Genomic DNA, 5,162 nt, shown 5'->3' with positions numbered 1-5,162 from the left:
TATCTGTTTATTTTCAAAGGCATTAAGAATGGACTGTTTTTTTTTTTTCCTTATCTTATGCATTTTCTTGATCTTATTTACTTTCTGTTTAATTGTATGTATATTAATTAACTTGTTTATTTAACTATTCATATTTTGTTTATTTATCTATTTATGTTTTGTCTATTTATTCCTGTTTTATTTTCTCATCAATGCATAAGAAAACAATAACTCTTTCTTTCTTATCAATTCCAGTCTCGTCTATTCTGAAATTCATCAGTTCTGCAATAAACATGAAAAAAACGACATGTAACAAGCATTGCATATATGATAAGCCTCCACTTAATACCCAGACATACAAAACAGCCATTGTCAAGCAGCTCAACGCCTGTCGCAACCCAAGGGAGCGGCCTCGCCTTGTGTTGCGCTGTAGGAATGACGCTGTAGGAATGACAGGTGGAAATAGGTATATATGTTTTATCTAGCAATTGCCACGTGTAGGTTTGATGGCTTTTAGCAGCGTTCCTTATTGTCTTATGTTTCTTATGTAGGAATACCGTCTTTATAACGATCATTCCTGCTGTGATTCTTAGTTGTATTATTTGTTTGCTATCTATATATCTTTACTTTATTTTTTTCACTTCCTCCCGGTCATTGTTATATATATATATATATATATATATATATATATATATATATATATATATATATATATATATATATATATATATATATATATATATATATATATATATATATATATATATATATATATATATATATATATATATATATATATATATATATATATATATATATATATATATATATATATATATATATATATATATATATATATATATAGAACCTTCTCTTGAAAAAAAATTTAATGTCTGTATTTTTCTTACATCTGTCTCCCTCGCGAGCCCATTATGGCATGCGTCCCAGCGCTCGCACCTAACGCAATAGCTCTTTAATCCTGCCACAACCTCACCTTCCCCTGCCGTAAATAGTACTAATCACGACATTTAACGTAGCATCCATCATCATTTTTGGTTATAAATATTCAGGTACCATCACTCACACGTCCAGTAGTACATGACTCCTTTCCTTCCTTCTCATTCTCTCTTGCCCCTTGTACTATTGGTTATGAAGAAACAATAGCATACGTAACGCCATTGTCAAACCAAAAACAAAGGATTATCACGCGTCATTCGTTCTTTTGATTACTTAGCTTATATTATTACTCAATGACTAAGTGTAAACATGCAATACCACGTTAAAACTTTAAATACACACAACTGATCACGATGAAAAATGTATTAGTAATGCTTTAAAAAAAAGGAAAGAAAAAGGTTTTCATACGCAGTGATCCATCTCTTTGAGTACTCATTTTATATTATTCAATAAGGACTGTTCAAACATGCAACACCATATTAAATCCACACTGCATGTCACGAAGAAATATGTACTAGCAATGTTACAATAAAAAAAAACACACGACTTCCATCCCTTAGAGTAGTCATTTTATATTATTCAGGGACGACTTTTTCAAGCATATAACTCCCTGGCGAAATCTTCTAACGCACACATCATAATTAATTCACATATCTTCGAAAAGCAAACTAAACAATACTGAATTGCGTACAGGAAACCTCGACCCCTAAACACACACACACACACTCACACACACACACACACACTCTGCACGCCTCGCTGCCTTCGTTTCACATTCCCAGCCAAACAAGAAAGTGAAGGGGGGAAGCTCAGTCAGGAATAAAGATTTTTCACCAGCCCATGTTCCATGGTCCAAAACGTTGGCTCCTGTATTCTCCTCTGAAGTACGTATCTTAGTACCATTTTGTTGTTCATATTAAAACGGAAAACGATGATGAACTCTGGTAAGTGAAAACATATAAGTATTGTACATATGTAGGTACTATTCTGTTCACTGTAAGACTGAAAACGATGTTAAACGGTTAAGTGTAAATGCGTAAGTACTGTAAGATTGTAGCTACCAGTTTCTTTAAATTATGAGGCAAAAACGATGATGAGCTCCGGTAACGTGGAAATGTTTAACTTGCCGCTGAGGAGGAAAGCGTTATGACTCCTATTCTCTAGCCAGAAAAAGGTGAACGGAATGCTGTTATGGTGCACGGGACGTAAAATATACAGCGGCACTACTTCATGACTACGTAACCACCTTCACCCTACGCAGCAAGGTAGACACGCTTCAAGAGGATATGTTTTCAAAATCAGCTCTTCAAACTAAACTCTCTCTCTCTCTCTCTCTCTCTCTCTCTCTCTCTCTCTCTCTCTCTCTCAACATGCAAAATCGCTGTTGAGTGCTACTCTATATGTAAATACAGCATACACGAGTAATTTTTCACACGAAACCAAATGTTCGAGGATCATATTCAAGGCTTAATGATCCCAAATCTGACTTAAGTTAAGACATGCATGAGAGAATGTTATACGAGTGATAATAGTGAGAATAAAGGAAGTAATAAACGTCTGATATCCTATACGAAAATTTAAGGATATAAGAAAATAAAGTACCCTGGAAAGTCACCAGATATAAACATGGCATCCTGTATAAAACACGCTTACCTACATACTTCCCTCAATCCCACAAAGCTAAATGACCGAGGACTACACACACATTGAAACTGCAGTGGTCGCAAGCCTAAAAACAACACAAGAAACCCCAAGTCAATACATCCACGAAATATCATTACATGAGAAACTGTTTTGAGTATAAAGAAAGGGGTGAAACATTGCAACCCACGCCTCGAACCACACAGGTGGGAGTTCACCACTGCTAACGAGGCTCTGAGGGTACCAGTCGCCTCCTACACGTTTTGGTATCCCGCAGGGTCAGGCTTGCCACCAAGTGGGTCGTAGTTTTTATCATCCTTAGCGAGCCGTAAGAAAGTATGTCTGGAGGAAACAGCTTATTTTTTATTTAATACTCCCAGGATGGACTTAGTTTCTTGCTCCTTGGTTAATTATGTGGCACTACCGACAGCTGGTTTTGGTGGTGATGGTAGTGGTGGTGGAAGCGCTGGTGTCGAGCTCTTTGGCTACTCCGTCACCGTAATATTGCTTCTGCTTATTAGTGTTATTGCCTAACATATTACAATAAACTCTTACCGGTAATTTTAAGGTTTTACCCACTCGGCTTCTGAACTGTAATCTCAAACGTTTCCGGGCCTTATTTCAACAACTCCCCACACAGTCTAATTCAAATTTTGTTTTCATACTCATTCTGCGTTGTAAATAAAAAAAAAAAAACCTAATCATGTCTCATCTAATATATGGTAAAAAAAAAAAAAAATATTGAGAATCCAACTAATCACCTCTGTCCTCTCAAGGTACCCTGACAAGAGAAGGAAGATTTAAGAATACGATCCTTTATCTCAGAACTTCCACAGCCATCACGGTACATCAATACGTCTACTGCCCATTCAGCACACAACTCTTCCCACCACACTCATAAGAACATAAGAACAAATAAAATAACAACAAATAAAAAAAAAAAAAGGGAAGCTGTAAGAATCCGTCAGGCAGTGGCAGTCCCTGTATGAAACATGCCTTCTTAGTTCCGCCTATCATCCCAATCCATAAATTTGTCTAATCTTTTAAAGCTCCCTCATGACTCAGCACTAACATCCTGATTACTGAATCCACTTCATTCATCTACTGCTCTATTTGAGAATCAATTCCTTCTTATTCTTTCTTGAACCTAATTTTTTCAAGCTTTCTTGTTCAACCCTGATTACTTATCCTGAGAATTTAGCTTACGCCACAAGTGTTATAACCGCCTATATCACTTAAAGACTTCTATCAGGTCCTCTCTTAACCTACTCCTTAATCTACCTACGTACTCATTCTACACTTTACACACTCCATTCTACACTCACACCCTAAATTCCTACATTTACTGCCCTTACAATGCACACTTGACTATCCATACCACTCTCACCCTTACACCCTACACCACATATCAAACACCCTATACTGACAGCACTTGCATCACTACCGATAAAATGTCAAACCAGGGTGGCGACAAGCATACTCTATCAGTGCTACAACAGGGCATGAGACGCGAGGAGATTGACAGGGGGACGGGAATGAAAGATTAAATGTGTCAGTGTGGGGAACGGGTTTGTCAGGTGTGTGTGTGTGTGTGTGTGTGTGACCTACATTTTCTCATCACACACACACACACACACACACACACACACACACACACACACAGCAAACGAGAATGCAGAGAGAGAGAGAGAGAGAGAGAGAGAGAGAGAGAGAGAGAGAGAGAGAAACAAGGCAAAGATAAGAAACAAGAAAATACACACAAAAAAAAATCCACCTGATCGTCAAAAGGAAACAAAGCATTACAATTCCCTCCAAACCATGCCATTTTAAGCTCCACTAGTTCACAAACCTCGATAGCGCGAATCACACCCCCGATTTAAGGCCTCCCACCCCGCACCCGGATATAGCGAGGGTCAAATTATTCCTAAACACATCTCTCAGCGGCACTCGGCAGCACGCGAGACTCGGCTAATGACTTCAACAACGCGGGGAGGACCTCAGGGGTGCTAAAGAAAAGTTTTTTTTTTTTTTCTTTTTGAGGTTAACTTTTTGTATAATGGAACCCAAACACTTGGAATGAGAGGGAATACATACATTATTTTTCCTAAGTGTGTGTGTGTGTGTGTGTTGGTACATTCGTGTTTTTCTTGTTTGTGCATTACTCCACGCACTAAATGGTACAGAAGACAGCTTATTACACGTACCAGATCCTGCTCTACAGCTACAGTGAATCCAGGCCGGTGGATGGTAGCGTATGATGATGATACAGCGGGGTTAATGTCACAATGCACAACGCGGCGGTTAACCTCAGCAAAGACGGATAGTGATGCTACCCGTGTGCCTGAAGGATCGGCTATGGTGCGTTCTCATTGGTAGGTCAGCGCCACAGCCTCCCTGCCATTGGTCCAAGCCCCGTCACGCTAGGCTATGTTGCCGAGTCTGTCATGTAATCATATAAAACGAAATAGAAGCTTGAAACCAGGTTATGTTGTGCGGTGGAATAAAAAATTACTGTATTGGCCCTCTGGAATTCTCCCATGAATGCATTATGTAAAAGTGATCATGTTTTTCCAGCAGTAATACTT

General features: G+C 38.3%; 1 long non-coding RNA gene across 1 annotated transcript in view; it reads right to left on the bottom strand.

Moving 5' to 3' along the window:
* The window catches only part of LOC135106565 (uncharacterized), a 56,071-nt gene extending 51,128 nt beyond the window's left edge, over window positions 1-4,943 (bottom strand). Inside the window, exon 1 of the long non-coding RNA XR_010271362.1 lies at window positions 4,782-4,943. This is a non-coding gene — a long non-coding RNA (uncharacterized LOC135106565). The remainder of the gene's footprint in view (window positions 1-4,781) is intronic.
* Window positions 4,944-5,162: the final 219 nt, after the last annotated feature.

This window comes from Scylla paramamosain, chromosome 2, assembly GCF_035594125.1.
Source record: "Scylla paramamosain isolate STU-SP2022 chromosome 2, ASM3559412v1, whole genome shotgun sequence".
Taxonomy (NCBI): Eukaryota; Metazoa; Arthropoda; class Malacostraca; order Decapoda; family Portunidae; genus Scylla; species Scylla paramamosain.
This window is presented reverse-complemented; position numbering and strand designations above follow the sequence as displayed.